At 40.5% G+C, this 24,339-nt stretch overlaps 1 pseudogene; it reads left to right on the plus strand.

Annotated features, from left to right (window-relative positions):
- The first annotated feature begins 6,984 nt into the window (after nt 1–6,984).
- Nucleotides 6,985–10,592, plus strand: LOC113129582 (zinc finger protein 664-like; annotated as a pseudogene).
- Nucleotides 10,593–24,339: the final 13,747 nt, after the last annotated feature.

Genomic DNA, 24,339 nt, shown 5'->3' on the forward strand with positions numbered 1-24,339 from the left:
GAGGAAAAAAAGTCACAATTCTCAGCAAAAAGCCAGATATGAGAGAAAGAAATCTGAATTTTGGGTTGAAAGTTGAAATTCTAAGAAAAAAGAAAACATTCAGTACTTTCTGTGTTTCATCTGTTCATTCTGGTTTTAAAATGAAATTCAGAAAAACTACTAAACAGTCCAGTCTTTATGTTTATGTATTTCAGTGTGTGTGTGTGTGTGTGTGTGTGTGTTCACTCAATTCTCAATACACATCTTAGAAGTAGGTCTGAACCATTACCAGCCAGTTTCAGAGGATACAGATTCACTACGTCTGTTCAAAGTGATTTTCTACTGTTTATATTCCCAACCGCTGCACCGTTAGCCGTTAATGCTAATGAAACATTTCCTATTGCTGCTCCTTCACATTAAAGGCATTCTTTACTACTGCTTTACTAGTTTGTAAATCTTAGACCCCAAAAAAATATCACCTGAACTGCACCAGAGGATCTGACAGGCTGTCCAAGAAGACACAGGCTTATCCTCAACCCAATTTAAGGCCCTTACTGATGCTGACTGCAGCCCAATAACCATAAGATGGCATCTGTGAAAAAAGGACTTATAGAAAAAAAAAACACATTTTCAAAGGCCACGTCTCCTCCCACGCCACAAACTTGCTTGTTTGGACTTTGCAAGGGAGCACCAAACATGAGACATTGAAAGGTGGAAGAAAGCTTTATTCTCTAATGAGAAAAAATTTTATCTGGACAGTCCTGATGGCTTCCAATGTTACTGGCATGACAGGGAGATCCCACTGGAGATGTTTTCTGCACAGCACAGCAGAGGAGGCTCCATCATGACCCAGGTTTCATTTTTCTGTCAATGGGAAAATGGAGCTTCAGGTTGTTTAGGGGTGTCAAATGGCGGCTGGCTATGTGGAGATATTGCAGCAGGCATCCCCTTGACCCTCATCTTAATGGGTCTTTCAACAGGACAACGCTGTAGTTCACAACGCCTGCCTGAATAAGGAATTCTGGTGAACAACATCGCTCTTTTGGACCATTCTGCGTGTTCTCCTGATCTAAATAAATTGTCTACTCTCTGTTTTTGTCTCTTGCTCCTGTTTGTTCTTTTAAAGCACTACTTCAGCTGTCTGAAGCTACCCCTTCAGACACTGTCTATAGTAACTAAGGTTAGGTTATGGTTCAGTGTAGTGCTGAGTGTAAACCACTTGGTCATAGAAACTACTGCTACAAATTCAACCTTGTTATCCGTTTCTGTAGCGGTAATGTACTTGCAATGCTTTGGACTCAAACCCAGTGCAACTGTTTGGAAAGCAGCTATGCTCACCACTACACCAGCATCACTGATGCACAAGTATGTTGTAATCAAGATTATGATTTATAAGGTGAAAGTGATGAAGTAAAATTCAGATTCCATCCATGAAGGCATTTGAGCAGACAGTTCAGATTTTAATCTACCTTTCTGTTTTTCCAGAACCTGCTCATTGATTCATGGTTTAGTACAAAAAAACTGACATAATATATGTGACTATTAGACTCCTATACCTGACCACGTGGCCTAATGGACAAGGTTTCTGACTTCGAATCAGGAGATTGAGGGTTTGAGTCCCTTCATGGTTGGAGTTTGGTCTACAGTAAGTTGAACACTAAGGATGCTCTACCCATGTTCTTTGAGTTCCAGGGCCACTGTTCTGCTTATGTTTACAACATCTTAAGTCATTTTTGATCCTTCACTGTGCCCTCTGTTGCTCCTGGAAATAGGGGTAGGGCACAGAGACGACTGGATTCTACAATTACATTTCACACTTTAGACTTTTTGCATTTCAATTCTAAAGTTACAGACGTTTCAAAACAATGACCAGTATGGGGGCTGGAACCCATGGCGTTGGTGTTGTCCAATCTATGTCAAGCAGTTAATATTAAGATTTCTGTCTTATGCAGGTGATTAAATTGATCATAGTTACAGGGCAGAGCTCAGTTTAAATTGAATTATGTTCATATGGTGGTTCCATGGTGACAGATTATGAATCAGTGCAGTAACATTAGACTGTAATTAGACATTAGAGTTACTATTGCAGTTAACCTGGAAATTTACTCCAGGTACTTCAGTCCAAAAACATGCATGTTAGGTTGACTGGTGACCCTGAATTCTCTATAGGAGTGAGCGTATTTATCTGGAGGTGTAACGGACATCAACAGCAGACAACATACTGACTTTATGTGGTCAGTGTGCACCACTATCACTTTATCTTGAAAGTCAACTCAAGTGGGAAAGTATACACATCACTAACACTAGATGATGATTCCTAAGGGACAACTCATTGTTGAGGGGATTAAAACCTGCACAGGGAGACCCCAATGCATTTCAAGTCCATTGCTTCAACCACTCAGCCACAACAATTTATAGTGCAGCTTAATTTGCTGTATTTAAAACAGAAATATGTGTTTTTGTTTTATTTTCAAAAGAAACATTTCTCTGCACATTAGTGTAGGTTAAAGTGTGTTACTAGGTGTGGAAACTGTGCAACAATAATAGGAAGATATAATAATTTGTCTATTTAGTACTGAGGAAGAACTAAAGACAATAACCTAAATTCTGAATTAACATCAAATATCATGGCTGAACTAGCTACAAAATGCCCACACAAACTTCTGTGGACAACAAAAAGAAATAAAAGCTGATAATAAACTGAATATGAATAAATAAATGTTTCAAATGTTTTTCTACATAGTTGCAGAGCTGCATGTATTTCTTTCTGTATTTGTGTTTTTTAATGGAACAGGAAGTCCTAAGCTCAGTCTAAAGCTGGACTGGTAAAGTGTTCGAGCCAGACAGAAGCAAATGATTCCCAGCAGACACACACAGCTGCACTAAATCTGCAGTTTCTTCTTCTTTAAAGAGATTATATTTGACCTTTTCCGTAAAACACATGTATGCACAACCTTTTCCAATATTAATGACAGTACACTGTCAAAAAAAAGTGTTTGTGGCATATGTCACAATTGGAAAAACAGTGCTTCAGGTTACCGAAGTGGAGCCTAGTTACCGCAGTGGTTACAGCATGAGACTTTTAAGAGGCCCTTGACTATCAAAATGCTGGACATTTTCAAGGGTTTTTGGTCCTGTGGACATTTTCTGTGTACAGCAGTGTAACATCTTGGTGGGTTCTTAGGCTTTCTGATAAAGACTTCTGTACTAGTACTGAGGGTGGTACCACAGCTCTGGAAGACTTCCTGTGTGCTATCAGTGCCCAAGACACCGCACACTAAAGGCCTAAAGACTGGTCCTGGGCCACCTTCACTCCGTGGTGAGTTCAGCGATGGATCTGCTGCAGTTCAACTACCAACCCAGCATCGGAGTTAAGGATGCTATTACCTTCCTGCTTTACCGTGCTCTGGCTCACCTGGAGAGGCCTGGCAGTGCTGTGAGAATTCTGTTCTTTGACTTCTCCAGCGCGTTCAACACCGGTGCTTTTAAGGGACAAACTGGAGAAGGTTGGCATGGACTTTGACACTCTGACCTGCAGTGGGGGGCCCCCAGGGGACCTTCCTGGCCCCCTTCCTCTTCACCATCTACACTGCAGACTTCAGACACAACACGAACGGATGTGTTCTGCAGAGGTTCCCTGACGACTGCGATTGTCGGGCTCATCACTGACGCCGTCGACGCAGAGTACAGAAGACTGACACAGGACTTCATGGACTGGTGTCAGCAGAACCACCTCCTCATCAATGGGGGGAAGACCAAGGAGATGGTGGTGGATTTCCGCAGACGCCGGTCTACTCTCCCCTCATCAGTGAACATCCAGGGAATGGACATTGAGAGAGTAGACTCTTATAAGTACCTGGGTGTTCACCATAACAACAAACTGGACTGGACTCATAACACAGATGCACTGTACAGGAAGGGCCAGAGCTGACTCTACCTCCTGATGAGGAGACCGCAGTCTTTTGGAGTGAAGGGGGCACTCCTGAGGACATTCTACGACTCTGTGGTGGCATCAGCCATCGTGTACGTTGTGGTCTGCTGGAGCAGCAGCATTACGGAGAGGGAAAGGAAGAAGCTGGACAAGGTCATCAAGAAGTCCAGCTCTGTCCTGGGCTGGACTCAGTGAGGGAGGTGGGGGACAAAAGGGTCCTGGCTAATCTAACATCTATGCTGGACCATGAGTCTGAATGCTGAATAAATACTGGGTGGGTGGAGCTTAAGAATTAAAGCCAGAACCCTACAATGATTCCAGGACTGTCTCTGTGATGCAAGTGGTTAGAGACTTTGTTTACTACCTGAAACAATGGTGGTTTAAAGCTCCATCAGGACTGTCACACTGTCATAGCAGCATGCTTTTAAATTCTCAGAAGAAAGTCAGATATGAGGAAAAAAAATGGAATTTTGAGTTGAAGGTGTGCTCTGCATTAATGGGTTCAAATCCCATCCTTGTTGTGGAAGCCATTTTTTGTGCTCAAGGATTATAAATGTGAGATGAAGACTCAAACCTTATCAATCATATTTCTGCTTCAGAACGTTCAAAATGGAAGTAGCCATGTATTTTGCTTGTGTAGTTTATAGGAAGAACCGAAGTGGATGAAAACTGCCTTAACTGGAGTACCTGTGTTGACAAACTTCCTTGCAGGAGTAGTAGCAGAGAATGGTTTCAGTCCATCGACCTCTGAATTATGTGCCCATAATCTTCCTTGTTACATTGATATCCAAATCAGGTTCTTAAAAGTTGTAAGAATTTACTGAATAGCAGAAGGTGGTGTATGCGCTATAGGAAGTTTTATTTCCTGTTTTCAGTTGGAGACTTGACCTAATGAGCACTGAATTAACCCACTGAGAACTTGGGGGTCCAAACGCTGTGTAATAATTTAGCGTGATAAGCATCACCTTCTCATTACGAGCTTCAATTGTTATTTTTACCAGGACCAGATTAGTTGAGATCTGAACCCACAGGAAACTGACAATTTTTTGTCAGTTTGCAACTTTATATGTCTCTCAGTGGCAACAGTGGGATACAAACCCACAACTCAATTGAGAATGAAGCCTGCACCTTAGACCACTCAGCCAAGCTACCAGACAACAAACAAAAGCAAACTGCTTGACTCATGGTTCTAGCAAAACTTGAAAAAACTGATGTAGCTATAATGATGTTAGTCTTTAAATGCAGTGCAGTGTGGTACAGCCACCACATGACTTGGTGAGGGACACGTGGGGTGATGGAAACAAAAGTGTTGCTGTGAATCCCAAACCAAGCTGATGATCACACACATCTGGTGGCTGAAGGATTGCAGTTTGATAAAGTACAATAACAACACATTCACCGCTGGAAATCTGCTCCACCTCTCTCTTCTGCAGATGAAGAACAACATGCTCATTTCCAAAAGTCTGTTCCACCTCTCTTTCATTGAGTTGAAATACTTCATAGATGTGACAGCAGATGAATGTCCTTCTGTTCTGTGAGAGAACTTACCTATTAAATAGGCTGCATTGCTTATGTTAGTTAGTCCACTTTAAGGTGCTGATCTTAACACATTACCAGTTGCAGATCAAATATAAAATTTTTCCTTCTCAACCTGTGTTATGAACTCGTCTCTCACACATATATATAAAAAAAAAAATTTCCCGTCTCACCCCTACGGGTGGTGTGTGTCTTCCTCAATCTCGGGTCCTCTACCAGAGGCCTGGGAGTTTGAGGGTTCTTCGCAGTATCTTAGCTGTTCCTAGCACTGCGCTCTTCTGGACTGAGATCTCTGATGTTGTTCCTGGGATCTGTTGGAGCCACTCTCCCAGTTTGGGAGTCACAGCCCCGAGGGTGCCGATTACCACGGGGACCACTGTTGCCTTCACCTTCCACATCCTTTCTAGCTCTTCTTTAAGCCCTTGGTATTTCTCCAGCTTCTCATGTTCCTTCTTTCTGATGTTGCTGTCACTTGGGATCGCTACATTTACCACTACGGCTTTCTTCTGTTGTTTGTCCACCACTACTATGTCCGGTTGGTTAGCCATCACCTGTTTGTCGGTCTGTATCTGGAAGTCCCACAGGATCTTAGCTTGGTCATTCTCCCTCACCTTTGGAGGCGTGTCCCATTTTGACCTCGGGACCTCCAGCCCATACTCGGCACAGATGTTCCTGTACACTATGCCGGCCACTTGGTTATGGCGTTCCATGTACTCTCTGCCTGCTAGCATCTTCCAACCTGCTGTTATGTGCTGGATTGTCTCAGAGGCATCTTTGCACAGCCTGCACCTGGGGTCCTGCCTGGTGTGGTAGACCCCGGCCTCTATCGATCTTGTGCTCAGGGCCTGTTCTTGTGCTGCTACGATCAGTGCCTATGATATATATATATATATATATATCTTCTTCTTCTTCTTTCGGCTGCTCCCTTCAGGGGTCGCCACAGCGAATCATCCTCCTCCAAAACTGAACTAAAATCACGGCACCTCAGGAAATCCAAATGTGAGTACAAAAACCAGAGTGAAACACACACAGAAAACTACAGGGAAACACACACACTAGGAACCAAGAGGTACAGAGACAATCCAACTGTGAGGAGAACATACCAAAACAACTACTGGTAAATAACACAAAGCATCACCAGAGGAGAACACACTGCTCGGAAAACCATGAGGAATAAGCAAAGAGAACAACATACTACTGAGAAAAATCTCCAAGGAGGAACCAAAGGGAATGATCTAGTGGAGAACAAAAGAACAGGGCTGGTGTATATACACACAGGTGACAATTGAACATGGGTGGAAATATTGAGCAACACAATAAATTAGGAAGATAAAACATAATGACTTTTCTTCTTGGGAAGGTTAGTAGAACTTATAAATATATAATAGATTTTTGAAGAGAAATAGGTTCTGTTGAAAGGATATACTGTAGTTTTTTGTCAGACCTCTGTTCCACACTCCAGTCCATGTGGTGGAGGTAATGCACATTTAAGCTGGATTGTCAACCGCCATTAAAAAGAAAGAAGAAGAAGAAGAAAAAATCAGAACAACAATGAAATAACTTCTGAGCAGCAACGTGGCAGCGTAAAACACAGAATCAGAACATGAATTTAATTGATCAGGACCACTACAACAGCGGGATGAAGGTAGAGAAGCAGGACTCGGACTCTATAGACCAGGACCACTATAAAACTGAAATAAAAGAGGAGGAAGAGGACCCGGGATTCGTCGACCTGGACGGCTACATGTGGGGAACAAAGGAGGAGAAACAGCAGCCAGACTCTGTCTACTACAACCACAACAAAACCGAAATTAAAGAGGGTGATCAGGACCCAGAATTTATTGACCGCGATCAGTGGAAGAGCAGAATAAAAGAGGAGAGTCAAGATCAAGATTTAACCGACCCGGACCACAGAAGCAACGACCCCGCCAACAGGATCGAGGAGGTCCAGTCCTCTGTTCCCAGCGGTAAACAGGTCAGTGTTCAGGACTTAATCAATAGAAAAGGCTTCATAAAGACGCCAGAGTCAATGGTCCGTGTGTCATCTATTCTTTCTAATTTTAGTTCAAGTCTGGAAGCGTCTAAAATGTTGTTGTATTTATGTTGATGTATTTCCGGGTGTGTGTTTTCCTGGTTTCACCCAGTCCTGAATAAAACAGCTTAGAAGTAGGTTTGAGCCATTACCCAGCCAGTGGAATAGATTAATGGAATTTATGGACTGAACTTGTCAGTAATAATGGTTGAAATTTGTTACAGTTTGGTACTAAGTTCTATAGTTTAACGGAAGATTTGGGGAAAATGTTTTTGCAGTTTGAGACATCAGCTGTTCACCACAGAGTACTTAGCTGCAAGCCATCATCTGGAGCTTGCTGAGGTTACCTTCATAATCAAGCTCCTTCATATCTTAAAGACCTCATAGTACCATATTATCCCAATAGACCACTTCGCTCTCAGAGTGCAGGTCTACTTGTGGTTCCCAGAGTTTCCAAAAGCAGACTGGGAGGCAGAGCCTTTAGTTATCAAGCTCCTCTCCTGTGGAACCAGCTCCCAGCCTGGGTTCAGGAGGCAGACACTCTCTGTACTTTTAAGGCTAGACTTAAAATCTTCCTCTTTGACAAAGCATATAGTTAGGGCTGGCTTCAGGCAACCCTGAACCATCCCTTAGTTATGCTGCTATAGGCCTAGACTGCCCGAGGACCATCAGTGCACTGAGCTCTCCTACCCTAACCCCCCCCTTTCCCTTCCCCTCCCCTCTCTTCTCTCCTCCCACCTCATGTATATTCCACCATTGAATCTTACTAACCTTGTGCTCTCTCTCTCCCCTAGTTTGTGCTCTCTCCCTCTCTCTCTGTTCTCTCTCTGTACCTTCTGCAGGTGTCCCTGGTCCTGGAGCTGTATATCGCTGATGTGCAGTTACTGGTCCCACCAACCTGCAGTGTCTATTTGTTGTTTATTGTTGCTGTTCTTTTCTCTCTGCTCTATCCACTCACCCCAACCGGTCGAGGCAGATGGCCGCCGAAACTGAGCCCGGTTCTGCTGGAGGTTTTTTCTTCCGTTAAAGGGAGTTTTTCCTCTCCACTGTTGCCAAGTGCTTGCTCATAAGGGAATTGCTGGGTTTTTAGTTTTAGTTTTTGTAAAGTGCCTTGAGATGATTTGTATTGTGATTTGGCGCTATACAAATAAAATTGAATTGAATTGAATTGAATAAATTGAATTGAATTGAAGTTACTAAGCAACCAGTGCAAGAAAGTCTGCTTCAGGGGGCTGTTTGGCCCTCAGAGCGGAATCAGTCGGAGTTCCAAGACTTCTCTAACCTGCAGGCTCAGAGTGTCTTTGTCACCAAGCTGGTGTCCTCACTCTTATGTTGGTCGATTTTCTTGGTCTTGTGGTGGTTGACAGTCCATGGTCTGTGCGGGACTGAGTCGTAAAACTTGGTCTGAGTTAAAAGTAATCATCACGAGACAGTTTACTGGCTGTTTCTGAAAACCAAACCAAGTAAGAGAAAAATTAGACTTAAGAGGAATTCTGTAATTTGAAAACTAAGCTAGTGTTTTAAATATGGCGCTGCACTTCAGAGAGTTGTGTCCTCTGTTTACAAATGAAAGATAAGAAGGTAAAAGTAATGTTAATATTAAGAAAATCTATTGAGGTGAGGGAAGCATACATTTTAAGAAAAATAGTTTTAAAAATGACAAAATATGTGGATGAGACAACACAATTTTGCAACTTTGGAATGAAATAGAGCTCCAAGGAAACAGTTTTCATGATGTTCATGTTTCATAGACATGTTTTAAATGTCATTTATGGTTTTAGATTGTTCTTGTTTTAGATTGTTATTTCATATCTTCTATCCATTTTGCTTTTTTCTTCTTTTTTACAAATAGAAAAGAAGAAAGAGAGTCGACAAGACCTTCACAACATTGCAGAGTTTTGAGATTAGTCAGCATGTTCACACTGTGAAGAAAACGTACAACTGTGACCAATGTGGAAAAGCCTTCTCACTGTTAGGCAACCTGAAAAGACATCAGCACATTCACTCTGGAGAGAAGCCATACAGCTGTGACCAGTGTGGAAAAGCCTTCTCACTGTTAGTCAGCCTGAAAACACATCAGCGTATTCACTCTGGACAGAAGCCATACAGCTGTGACCAGTGTGGAAAAGCCTTCACAGAGTTTGGCACCCTCAAAAGACATCAACGTATTCACTCTGGACAGGAGCCATACAGCTGTGACCAGTGTGGAAAAGGCTTCTCACAGTTAGGCCACATGAAAACACATCAGCAAGTTCACTCTGGAGAGAAGCCATACAACTGTGACCAGTGTGGAAAAGCCTTCACAGAGTTAGGCTCCCTCAAACGTCATCAGCGTATTCACTCTGGAGAGAAGCCATACAGCTGTGACCAGTGTGGAAAAGCCTTCTCACAGTTAGGCTCCCTCAAAAATCATCAGCGTATTCACTCTGGAGAGAAGCCGTACTGGTGCGACCAGTGTGGAAAAGCCTTCACTGAGTTAGGCCAGCTCAAAACACATCAGCGTATTCACTCTGGACAGAAGCCATTCTGGTGTGACCAATGTGGAAAAGCCTTCTCCCACTTAGTCAGCCTAAAACAACATAAGCGTATTCACTCTGGAGAGAAGCCGTACTGGTGTGAGCAATGTGGAAAAACTTTCATTAGTTAAAGTGCTCTAACAGCCCATCAGTGTAATCACACCAAGAAGAAATGTTGAAACTGACCACTGTGGTTGAGGTCTATATCAGAAAGCCTAAGGGACCCACCAAGATATTACACTGCTGTAAACAGGTAATGTCCACAGGACCAAAACCCTTGAAAATGTCAAGCATTTTGATAGTCAAGGGCTTCTTAACTGCTGGTGGAAACTGTGGGAAACAGGTCTAAGACTGGCTTTTGTCTTTGTTTCTCTATTGCTATGAAACAGAAACTGAGGCTTAGCAGTTAGAGCAGGTCAATTATGAACCACTGTTGCTGATTCAATCCCTGGCTTCACTAGTCCACATATTTTAGTTTCTTTGGGCAAGAAAACCCAACCCAAGTTGCCCCTTGTGGCAGTTCCATCGGTGTGTGAATGGATGGGTGAATAGGCAAAGTGTGAAAGTGCTTTGAGTGGACCTGAGTGTAGAAAAGCACTCTACAATGTAGTGAAATTAAATGTATATGTATTGAACATGAATGTATTTATTATGTCTGGTTTATGAAATATGAATATCATAAACCATCTTCATAATTTTGGAGCACCAGATCCTTTGATGGTAGATCAATCAGTCAATTAATGAGTACTACAGGATATTAGTCTACAATCGGAGTGAGAGTTCCCCGATTCAGTGACGTATTTACTGTGTGAAATAACATAGATGATGCCAGTCACAGATGCCTTCTTAAGATTTATTCAACTATTTACATGGTAGATATATGCTATTTATATAGGGGGAAACAGAGGGAGAACTGGTCAGAGAAGCTAGATGAATTAACAAATAAAACATTGTAACAGTATAACCATAGGTTATATGCAGTGGTGAAAAAAGAAATCTTGAAATAAGTTCATGTTCTGTGTTTGAGTCTGAGGTCTAAACAGCAGTTTAGGAGGAAGCTGTAAGTATCTATGGAGACCAACTGAGATTAGTGTGAGACAAGGTTTACTTGTCTGACCTCGGGTTTACTGAGGCTCAGTCTGTTCTGGGCTGGTGGAACTGCAGTCTGCCAGCAGGTTTCCAGGAGAGACGTAGGTGTTCCTAAAGTCCTTGGCTGCAGGTCTGGAATCCATTTATCGCCTTTCGTTGCTCTCCGTCTGGTTGCTGCATGGCTGTCCCAAAGAGTTTTTTGATGTGAGATGTTCAGCTGGAGGTGAGCTGTTGGCTACAGGCAGCCACATACGGGGAGGATGTCTTTGGGACTTTCCTCCACATAGGCAGTAAATCAGTCTCTACCTCACTGTTCTGTCTGTAGGTGCTCTCTTTCTTAGGGTCTTTCTCCAAAGAGCGAGAGGGTCTTGAGGAGTCTGCAAATCTGTAAATCTCCAAAAACTCTCTACAAAACCTAGGTCTGTCTCTCAGTGTGTCTTTTTGTGTCTTGCCACACTGGGCAGGGAATCCATCTGGTTAGTCCTTCATCGTGTTTAACACAATGTGGTTGGTCCAGGAAGTGCTCCATCCTTGCTGGTGATTGGTTCACAGTCCCCTGACTGTAATGGGGCAGTCTCACTGGTCTCTGTGAATCAAGAGACCAATCTTTTTTTTAAGTATAAGTTTCTAAGAATATTTCTTTTTCCACCCAGCAAAGTTCAATCACATGACAAATTTAGCAACTAACCAGTCAGTAATTCAGCAACGACATAAATGAGAGTCAGTAAAACTACACACAGTTATATGGGTTAACTACAAGCATGAGTGAGAGATAAACAGTAGCACAGCTTCTATATCACACTGTAGTCTGACAGTGATAAAGAATAATACTCCTTTCTCAGTCCTGGAATGTGAACACATTCCTGCCTTAGGTCCGCTACAAGTTTAAGACCATTAACCAAGTTGTTATTTTTTTTAATTAGACTCATTATCACTAATGTTTGATAAATGCCTTTAATCTGCTAACGAAAATAAGTTTAGATTATTGACTGTTACTACCTTTGAATGCTGTGACATGCAAACATGTAATATTTTCTAAACTTTTATTCTTACTTTACATTGTATAATTAGTTACTATTATGAGTTTTATCTAGTATATTTCTTTGTATGTAGTAATTCCTCTGATTTGATTTGATTAGTATTAATTAATGATGTGGTTATTATGGATTAAGTCACTTGTTTAAACTGGTGGTCAGTTTGTCTTAAATAGTTATTCAGGTCATGGATGGTGTATTATAAATTCACTGAAATGCTCAAATGGGAAATGTGGTGTAAAAATCCCACTCTGACATGATCTTCCTCACTTGATGTAGCTGGATGTCAGTGAGTGTGTGAATACAATTCAGAAAGACATTTCTCTGGTGTGTGACTCTTTATTAACACAAACTGCCTTCTCAGTTTTACTAATAGAAAATTAGTTTTAGAACCCTGGTGTTTCTGGGTTCATAAACTATTTATACATTCCTGCTACTTTCTTAGTTAGAGGCACACAAACAGGGGTTTTGCTCAACACCTGCAGTGATCATGGATAAAATGTTTGGGCTGCTGCATTTACTTTGTTTCATTGATGACACTGATAATACATATGCATCGTTGCATTTTTGATGGAAGAGGTTCAGTATAAAAGTTTTTAAAAGACCTGTACTGTGCTAAGTTTTGTTGACATACAACAGCAGCACCAGCACTTTGCACAAGCACTTAAAGAGAAAACTTGTCCTAGATAGACAAGTATTGCCACAGAGGCAGACTTAAATGACTACTCATTTTCACATGACAAAGAAAAGCCACAGAGATCGTGAAGCTAATGTGTTCTGTAGCTCCTGCTGCTTTCTGGCTGCAGGCTGCAGCTCACAGTCTGTGGTTGATCATAATTTCATAATTAATAATTTCTTTGTATTTATCTTGGTTTATCTTTTTATAACTTATATGTCAATGCTGTAATGTTGCCACAAGATGGTGCTGTTTACACTGATGACTCAATTGAAAATAATCAGAAAGTCATTTACACAAAACTGACGTATAACAATTCTAAATTATCCACAGGAATGAGTGTGAGCGTGTGTGGTTGTGTGTCTATATGTGGCCCTGTGATAGACTGGTGACCTGTCCAGGGTGTACCCCTGTCTTTCACCCGAAGAGAGCTGGGATAGGCTCCAGCAAATCCCTGTGACCCAGGCCTTCAGTCAAAGACTAAATCAATTCCCTCTGACATGAGAGGACAAGCAACAGGCAAAACTCAGTGCCCAGAGATCTGTGATGTCACAGGCTGGCCAGCGTTATCATCTTCCTCAACTCCTGTGCAGAGGAAAGCACAGCCATGGATAACAGCTAAAGGGAAAAAGAGCAACAAAACTCCTAAGGAACCAACTGTACAGCTACAAAATAGATTCGCTCCACTACTGCAGGACCCTGGATCTTTATCTGATGACTTGGACAATACCCCACATCCACAGAGAGGGGTAAGGTCTGAAAGCACATCAGAAGACAGAAAGCTAAGAGGAAAGCTAACAGGGCCTCAGACTCTGATTGTGGGCGACTCTGACATAAATTATGTGTGACAGATGTGCAGTAACAACACAAAAGTGCTGTATTTCCCAAAAGATATGGTCTCTGACATAACTGTCAAAATCCTGATGTATTGTTGCAGAAAATCCAACTCTGAAATACCTCGTACTACACGCAGGGGCAAGTGATATTGTGAAGCAGCAGTCCAAAATCCTCAAAAAGGACTTTAATAATCTGCTAAACACAGTAAGGTCGCTAAATGCAGACATTTTTATCAGTGGATCTCTACCACCAGTCAGAGGAGGAACTGAGAAATTCAGCAGGTTACTAGCACTGAACACATGGCTTTCAACTGCATGTGATGTCCATTCAGTACATTTTATTGATTTTTAACCATTTTAACCATTTCTGGGATCGCAGGCATCTTTTTAAGGTAGATAGATTGTCCCTGAATAAATCAGTAGTAAAAGCTTTCACCTCCAACCTATTTTTCTTCCTGCGCCACAATCTTCCCTCTGCCAAGGACAAGATACTCTAACATGGAGAGAAGTCAGAGCAAAGATGAGGAGGCCACACCCCTTCCACCAGCAGACACTATCTGTGAGGATTCACTTCCCACAATCCCGCAAACCCCACCTAGTTCACCATCTTCCCGGGGCATCCTCTTCCCTATCACCAAGAACCTTGCCAACCTGATGAAGCACATCACTACTGCGCCCAAATTGACCTCCTCCCCCAGTGTCATTTTCACCCCCAGAAGCCCCTCAAAGCGGCATGCCCCACCAATTCCTCAACAAGCTCTGCTGCAATCATCACAACTGCAGCATACACTACCCTCTCCTCCACGCCGTCACCGAAATCATCCTTTGTCTCCATAGCCTGATAACTGCACAGTAAGCTCTAACTGATATGTGCTGGGTCCAGGCTGCAATACTGTTAGTCATGGCTCTCTCCAGGAAAAGCCGGGGCCCAATATGCAAATAGCTGTTTCAATCCCAGTTTTGATAGGTAACAGAAAAAGTTTGGTAAATCTACCGAGAAATAAGATTTACCCAATGCATTCTGCAAATTTACTGTATGTATCCCTTGCCAACCACAGTATGTCCCAGAACATGGGGAAAACAATGTTTTTAACACACTAAATTTAGCTATTTTAAATGTCAGGTCTTTGGTAGGCAAATCATTTTTAATCAATGATTTGATTATTAAGCACAAGCTTGATTTGATGTATTTAACTGAAACATGGTTAGGACAAGATAATAATGCTGCAGTTCTTATTGAATCAACCCCTCCAAATTTCAGTTTCATGAGTGAAACAAGAATACTGATACAATGACAAGAAGACTCCTTTGAATATATTGCTCTTCTTACCAAATCCTCCTGTCGAGCAACATTTGTAACTATTTATAGACCTCCAAATTACAATGCACATTTTTTTGACGAGTTTGCTAAATTACTATCTATTGTATGCACTGATTTTGATTGCACTGTTTTAGTGGGTGACTTTAACATTCATGTTGATAATCTCAATGATGCAAGTGCAAAAGAACTCTTGAACATCCTGGACAACTTTGGGCTTCCTCAGCATGTAACAGATCCAACACATATCAAGGGACACACACTGGATCTAATAATCTCTAAAGGTCTTAATATTTCTGAGGTGGTGGTGACCGATGTTGCTCTTTCTGATCATTGTTTTTTTTAAAATAACCACCCCTGCTGTTTTGAACAAAGGTGAAACAGAGGTTGTCAAAAAGTGGAATATTAACGAGAAGAGCTGTGCATTATTCATTCAGGCTTTTGCACCATCACCAACCATGCCCTCAGCCCCTATTGATGATCTTGTAAGCAGTTTCAGCTCCAAAGTTATGACTGTTATTGATTCCATTGCCCCAATTAAGACCAAGGTATTGTCAGCAAGAAAAAAGTCACCCTGGAGAAATGCCACAGTGGTTCAAATTCAGAAAAGAATATGCAGACAGGCAGAACGCAAGTGGTGAAAACCAAACTCCAGGTTCATTTCGACTAGAAAGAGCGTCTTCACAACTATAACCAAAAATTAAAAATGCAAGGCAATCCTTTTTCTCAGAGGTTATCAATAGAAACAGCAATAATGCCCGCACATTGTTTTCTGTTGTAGACAGACTCACAAATTCAGCACTTTCTGTTCCTTCTGAACTGCTGTCCAAAAAGTCATGCAATGATTTTGCAGCTTTTTTCACAGACAAAATATCAAAGATAAGACAAACTGTATCTAGTTGCAGTCCAAGGAACATGACAATATCACCAGTGCCTCCTTGTTCTCCAGTGAATCTAGAACATTCTGAGCTCCTTGATCACAGAGCTCTGGCAGAAACGCTTCTCCAATTAAAATCTACATCATGCTGCCTTGATATTTTACCAACAGATTTTTTTAAAAATGTTTTTAAAGGCTTAGCTCCAAATATATGGCAGATTGTCAATAGTTCTCCTCAGTCAGGGCAGTTCCCCCAGGCCTTAAAAACTGCTGTTATAAAACCTCTTCTTAAAAAGCCTAATCTAGATGCTTCAGCAGTAAGTAACTAGAGGCCAATAACAAATCTTCCATTCTTGGGAAAAATAATTGAAAAAGTAGTTTTAATGGATTTATGGTGCAAAACAATCTTTTTAATGCACTTCAGTCTGGATTTCGCGCACACCACAGCACTGAGACTGCACTTATTAAAATTTTAAATGATACACATTTGAATAATGATGAATCCAAAACCTCTGTTTTAGTACTACTGGATCTTAGTGCTGAATTTGACAGTTGATCATGATGTGCTGCTTGATAGACTAGAAACGTGGGTGGGAGTTACTGGCACAGTGTTAAATTGGCTAAAATCTTACTTACAAGATAGAGACTATTTTGTCTCACTTGGTAATTAAGTCTGAGTGAACAAAAATTAAATGTGGGGTTCCTCAAGGTCTATTCTTGGTCCTCTCTTATTCAATATCTACATGCTGCCTGCTCCTTGCTCAGATTATGGAATACTACATTGACTACAATACCTATGCAGATGACACCCAACTTTATATATCAGTATCATCTCATGATTATAGTCCTCTAATTTCATAATGTGAGTGTATTAATCAAGTTAAAGAATGGATGTGCCAGAATTTTCTCCAGCTCAATACAAACAAGACAGAAGTGATTGTTTTTGGCCCCAAAAATGAAAGGTCAAAGGTCATTGCTCACCTTGACTCCATGTCATTTAAAGCTACAAATCAAGCCCGAAACCTTGGTGTAATCATTGACTGACCTGAATTTTAACAACCACATAAAATCCATCACTAAATCTTCCTATTACCACCTGAAAAACATTGCTAGAATACAAGGTTTTCTGTCTAAACAAGATGCACAAAAACTTGTTCATGCATTTATCTTCAGTAGGTTAGATTATTGTAATGGCTTGTTTACAGGTTTTAGCAAAAACCTGTAATCGGGCAGCTGCAGCTAATCCAGAATGCTGCTGCCAGAGTCCTTACAAACACCAGGAAACTGGACTATATCACACCAGTCTTAGATCACTACACTGGCTTCCCGTTAGTTAGTCAAAGGATAGATTTTAAAATCTTATTGCTAGTTTATAAAGCACTAGATGGTTGTGGACCAAAATATATTCAAGATGTTTTAGTTCCCTATGAGGTTTCCAGAACCCTCAGGTCATCTGGGACAGGTCTACTGTGTGTTCCCAGAACCAGAACCAAACAAAGTGAAGCAGCATTCAATTGCTATGCTCCTCACTTGTGGAACAAAATTCCTGAACACCTGAGGTCTGCTCAAACTGTCAGCTCATTCAAATCAGGATTGTTCATCCTTGTTTTTTTTTAATGTGATTTTACATCTTATTTTAATTTACTTTATTTAATTTAAATTTATTTTATGTTAAATGTCTTTGTTTTTAGATGCTTTTCTCAATGCTTTTAATGTAATTATATGCCTTGTAAAGCACTTTGAATTGCATAGTGTATGAATGGCGCTATACAAATAAATTTGCCTTGCCTTGCCTTGCCACTGCCTGGGATTTAAACCCACTGATTTTTCAAGCAAAGCAGGAAATGTCCCATTGTTTCTGCCAAACATCAGTGTTTTCTTTAGAGGACAAAGAATTTTGTCCAGTGATGTCCTTAAAAGTCACTGGCCTGCTTGTTGTTCAACTATCCCTGCTCTACCCCTACTCACTGCTGATCACCTGATTCAGGTGTGTTCAGATAATCAAGTTAGTCAGAATTCAGTGTCCTTGATCGCGTTAGCATTGTGACACTTACTGTACCCCGAACGTGTGAATTATTATGAATTCACATAACACTGTTATGGAAAATATAGCAGCTAGAGGGACTAAAGTGCAGTAACTTGGATATTAAGAAAAAGCTGGGTTTGTTCAGGATGTCTGCCATCAAAGGAATCACAGAGCAGCCAGGTGTTCAACTATTTCATAGATCCAAAAACTGACACCATACCATACATCACATATCATCAGATCTTGTTTTTACATTCATTTATCCAATCTCAGTAGATAGCTGCAGCCTGAGTTGAACCAGCAACCTAAGGATAACTGGTATTTTAACCTACAGCCTTCTGCTCTACCAACTGAGCTTTTGAAGGAAGCATGCAAAGATTTGGTGTTGAACTTTTCCACACACTTACTTACAATACATATGCACACATTATTTCATATGAACATTAACAAGACCTGTGTGAGGTTTCAGCTCTCAGTTGAGGTGTGGGTTCAAATCCCACCACTGCCATTATGCTGTCCTAGTTCTTCCAGCATTAGTGTGAGTTTTAAGACAATGACACCAACTTGAACTCAACAGAAACTTGTTTGAAGCTCCAAAGCATAAAATCCAAACAGCAATCTTAGCATGCTGGACCATTAGGTTGATGTGTCCATCTTCTGCTACTGCTGGAAAGTGCAGGATACTTGGTCAGTACAGCTGCACTATGTATGTAGTCATACTTCTGTATGATGGGCTTCATGTACAACAAATTTGCAAATGTAATTATTCTCCCTTTGGCTGTTTTTTGTTTCCTTTTGTTTATCCATTACAGTTTGGTTTGGGTAGGTTTGTTTTGTTTTATTATCATTTCTTTAAGTCTCAATCAGTCGTCCTCTACTCTCACACTCTTTTCCCCTTGTCATATTGTCACTTGTTTCAACGCTGAAAATAAAAGCACTTTATGCCATTAAATCTCCATTTGTGGTTGTTCCTACATCTTGTTCAGTCATTTCTGGTGCCTGTGTCAGACTGATCTGTATGTAGGTTTTTCTGAATGTAACAGTTTGTATATATAAACCTAAATATAAATACAAACACTGTTGATACTTGTTGGTCTAACGGTGTTTCTTGCTTAGGGTGCAAGAGGTTCTGGGTTGATAAGCTACTTTGGGAGTTACAGTTAAGTCTCTATGCCCAGCTGTTCTTTGGACCTGGAGACATAACTGTACCATTAATAAACAGGTGGACTTGTTCCTCCATCATCAAGCTTTCAGACCATGATCAGCTACCCTCATCTTGTTCACAGAAAAAACTGTTCTCTTTAGCGCCAATCCATGATAAGTTTTCCACTCACTTCAAGATTTCCTTCTGCCACAGTTTACCGGTACTTTAAACAACTGAGCCACAGCAACCCAGGAAAAGAACTTATTTCATGTTAAAGGTTGAGCACATGTTCTGTATGACATTTGATTCAGTCTGACTGTAGTTTTATTAGTAGAAGGGAAACAAATAAATCACTACACTAAATCAGAAGTTAACAGAAGAGGAGTTATTCATAAAAACTTAATAAAAATTTAGACCACTCCTCTTATTGAACAGAAAAACAGAACTGTCAAATGTGGATTATTAAATATCAGGTCTCTTTCATCTAAATCTCTGTTAGTAAATGACTTGATAACTGATCACCAAATTGACCTACTTTATCTTACTGAAACCTGGTTACAGCAGGATGAATATGTCAGTCTGAATGAATCAACCCCCCTCAGTCATAAAAATGATCAGTTAGTGCGTAGTTCAGATAAAGTCATTATAGTAGGAGATTTTAACATTCATGTAGATGTTGAAAATAACAGCCTCAGCATTGCATTTAATTCTATATTAGATTCAATTGGCTTCATTCAAAATGTTAATAAACCCACCCAATGTTTTAATCGCACCCTTGATCTTGTTCTGTCCTATGGCATCGATATTGAACATCTAATAGTTTTTCCCCCAAATCCTGTTTTGTCAGATCATTCTTTAATAACTTTTGAATTTAAAATGACGGATCATGCAGCGTTTGGAAGAAAATTCCACTACAGCAGATGTTTAACTGACAACGCTGTTAATAAATTTAAGAAAATGATTCCATCTTTATTTACGTCTATGCCAAGTATAAACATAGTGGAGGGCAGCTGCTTCAATCCCACTCCCTACCAAATCAATCATATTGTTGACAGTGCTGTAACCTCACTGTGTGAAACACTTGATTCTGTGGCCCCTCTGAAAAGAAGTTAGTGAATCAAAGAAGACTAGCCCCATGGTATAATTTACATATTCGTACCTTAAAGCAGGCATCACAAAGGCTGGAAAGGAAGTGGCGTTCCACAAACTTGGAGGAAATTTTTCTAGCCTGGAAAAACAGTCAACTAACATATAAAAAAGCTCTCCCTAAAGCCAGAACTGCATACTATTCATCACTAATAGAGGAAAATAAGAACAATCCCAGTTTTCCTTTTAGCACTGTAGCCAGGCTGACAAAAAGTCACAGCTCTGTTGAGCCCAGTGTTCCCTTAGCTCTCAGCAGTAATGAATTTATGAGTTTCTTTACAAATAAAATCACAACTATTAGAGATAAAATTCAGCAGATGCTTCCTATACCTGCAATAAATGAATCTTCTACTACAGTAGCTCTTGAATCATCTGTAGGACCTCAGTTATGTTTAGACTGCTTCTCTCCCATAGATCTCTCTGAATTTACATCATTAGTTGCTTCATCGAAATCATCAACATGTCTCTTAGACCCCATCCCGACTAGACTGCTTAAAGACACCCTGCCATTAATGAACTCATCTTTATTAGACTTGGTAAATGTATCTCTAGTATCAGGCTACGTACCACAGGCCTTTAAGACTGCAGTAATCAAACCTTTACTCAAAAAGCCTAGTCTTGATCCAGGAGTCTTGGCTAATTATAGACCAATATCCAACCTGCCATTTATTTCTAAAATCCTAGAAAAAGCTGTTGCTAAGCAGCTATCAGACCACTTAAACAGGAATGAACTATTTGAAGATTTTCAATCAGGATTTAGAGCACATCATAGTACAGAAACAGCACTGTTAAAAGTTACCAACGATCTTCTCTTAGCCTCAGATAATGGACTTGTTTCTATACTTGTCCTCCTAGACCTTAGTGCTGCATTCGACACCATTGACCACAACATCTTATTACAGAAACTGGAGCATGTGACTGGTATCAGAGGAACAGCATTAAAATGGTTCCAATCCTATTTATCTTACAGATTCCAGTTTGTTCATGTCCACGATGAACCTTCCACACGAACAAAAGTTAGTTATGGAGTTCCACAAGGCTCTGTGCGAGGACCAATTCTGTTCACCCTGTACATGCTTCTTTTAGGCTACGTTATTAGGAAGCACTCTATGAATTACCACTGCTATGCAGATGACACTCAGTTGTATTTATCTATTAAACCTGTTAACACAAACCAGTTAACCAGACTTCAAGCCTGTCTAACTGACATAAAGGCCTGGATGACCAGTAACTTTTTACTTTTAAACTCAGAGAAAACAGAAGTCATTATATTTGGGCCAAAAAATCTCAGAAATAACTTTTCTATAATTATAGCTACTCTAGATGGCATAACCCTGGCCTCCAGCACTACTGTAAAAAGCCTTGGAGTTATTTTTGACCAGGACATGTCCTTTAACTCACACATAAAACAAATCTCTAGTAGTGCATTCTTTCACCTGCGCAACATATCCTATCTCAAAATGATGCAGAAAAACTAGTCCATGCATTTGTTACCTCAAGGAAGGATAGATTACTGTAACTCATTACTATCTTGATGTCCCAATATCTCCATAAAAACCCTCCAATTAATCCAGAATGCCTCAGCCAGAGTCCTGACAGGAACTAGCAAGAGAGATCATATTTTTCCTATATTGGCTTCTCTCCATTGGCTCCCTGTAAAATATAGAATAGAATTTAAAATCCTTCTTCTCACATACAAATCCCTTCATAATCAAGCTCCTTCATACCTTAAAGACCTCATAGTACCATATTATCCCAATAGACAACTTCGCTCTCAGAGTGCAGGTCTACTTGTGGTTCCCAGAGTTTCCAAAAGCAGAATGGGTGGCAGAGCCTTTAGTTATTAAGCTCCTCTCTTGTGGAACCAGCTCCCAGCCTGGGTTCAGGAGGCAGACACTCTCTGTACTTTTAAGGCTAGACTTATAACCTTCCTCTTTGACAAAGCATATAGTTAGGGCTGGCTTCAGGCAACCCTGAACCATCCCTTAGTTATGCTGCTATAGGCCTAGACTGCCCCAGGACCGAGCTCCCCTTTCACAATCTTCTGGGTTCTGTCCCCAGCAGTACATTTAAACCACTTCCTGTACGAAAAACTGCTGAAACTGTACATATAAGCAAGATTTCTACAAGAAAGCAATATTAGTTAAGATAAAACAATTAGGATCATCATTATTGGCGAGGTTTGTCCAAATAAACAAGGAATTTAACTCCAGTTCACTATGCTCTGTCCATGTACAAGAACTAAATAAAGTTAAACGTTTAAGAAAGGAAGAAAGTAGGTATAAAATAAATGGAAAAAATTAAAAGGGCTAGAAAAAGAAATATATTTTTATATACACAACATATACAATGTGTGAACTGTTGCAGTATGAGTGCAAGGATGTAACTAAGGTACAGATGTGCAAATATGCATACAGTGATTATTGAACAGTGGTTATCTCTGCCACTCTGTGACATTAGAGTTTATGAGAGTGATTGGCTGGTCAAAGAAACTGTATCTGTGCCAGGTGGTTGACATTTTAATTGACACTTGTAGGCACAGCAGCTATTACTAATAGGAGTTCATTCAAATCATCATTTTGTGCCATAAGTGATGGACTACAGACTAGAACACCTGTTGCTGTGAATGTGTTCAGTATTTCCTTTTTGCAGAAAGAGTAAGTATTACTTTAGAGCATGGTCCACATCCTACAGCTACTGACCCAGTTTGTAAGGTTGAGGCCACACGTCCATGATGCTGCTCTTTATTCAGATCTTGTTCAACATGATGCAGTCTCCTTTAAGGTCCCTTTACAAGAGCCGATGTCTCTCATCAGAGACACAGTCACACAGAGCAGCTGACTACTAGAGAAAAGGTGTTTCCCAACTGTCCTGGTTGAATTAGGTTAGTTAGGTTCAACCCGTTAAGTTAATTAGGATTAACTTAACTGGCTGAATATACCTGAATCAGGTAATCAGGATTGTGCAGGGATTGACCAGGGCTTGGCTAGGACTCTGCACTAGTCATTTATGTGTGATCAGTACTATAATTTATATACAATATTGCTAGTGCTTTGCAGTGTCCATAGTATATGTGTATACTATTGTGCATTTTATCTCAGCTAAAGATGTTTCATGATTTTAAAGCATATGGCCAGGAATCGAAAGTGGGGCAGCATGTTGGCTTAGTGGTTAGCACTGTTGCCTCACAGCAAGAAGGTCCTGCATTCGTATTCCGGTGGGGCCTTTCTGTGTGGAGTTTACATGTTCTCCCCATGCTTATGTGGGTTTTTTCCCGGGTACTCCTGTTTCCTCCCATAGTCCAAAAACTTGTATGTCAGGTTGGTTGGTTATTCTAAATTGCCCATATGAGTGAGTGTGAGTGAGTGTGTGGTTTTGTGTCTCTATGTGGTCCGTGATGGACTAGTGACCTGTCCAGAGTGTACCCCTGCCTTTCACCCAAAGAGAGCTGTGACCCTAATTAGCAATAAATGGTTATAGATAAGGAATGAATGTTCTATTACTTGAATTTCCTAATATGAAGGTTGAGTCCAAACCTCACATGGGCCATGGGTTTTTTAAAGGTTCATCTGGAATAATGTGATGTCGTATATGTTGTGCATTGTGTAGACACTTGGTGGGAAATAAGGAGGCTGTTGAAGTTCTTCAGCACAGTCTTGATCCTTTCAAACCTGTTTGTGCTAGTGCAATTCAGCGAACCAATGTGTAAACCTGTTTCCCTTTGGTTCAGTTTCATTTTACACAGAAAAATCCAGGTGAACTAAAAAGCATCAGTGCAATTCATGTGGGAATGTTCCCACTGCTCATTGGTTCAACAAGTTTGGGGTAGGAACAAAAACATGAACACAGGGAAAAGATCCATGTTCTGTAGTGGTGAATATTCCTATGAAAGAGATTTACTGTGCAACATGGAGAAACAGAACAATTGGCATTAGCTTATCTGGGCAATAACAAAATACAACTCTGACAAGAAAACACCAAAAAGAGCTTCACACACTTTTCAAAGTGAGTGAATATTGAGCATGTCAAAACAAACTGGACACACATGAGCCCTTTTTTAGTGAACCTATCTGTTATTTTATTTTTCATTAATTGATACCGTGTTTGCAAATTAATTATGTTGTAATCAATATTATGGTTTATAAAATGAAAGTGAAGAAGTAAAATGGTGCCACCTTGACTTGATGATGTCATTTGTC

This window comes from Mastacembelus armatus, unplaced genomic scaffold (genome assembly GCF_900324485.2).
Source record: "Mastacembelus armatus unplaced genomic scaffold, fMasArm1.2, whole genome shotgun sequence".
Taxonomy (NCBI): domain Eukaryota; kingdom Metazoa; phylum Chordata; class Actinopteri; order Synbranchiformes; family Mastacembelidae; genus Mastacembelus; species Mastacembelus armatus.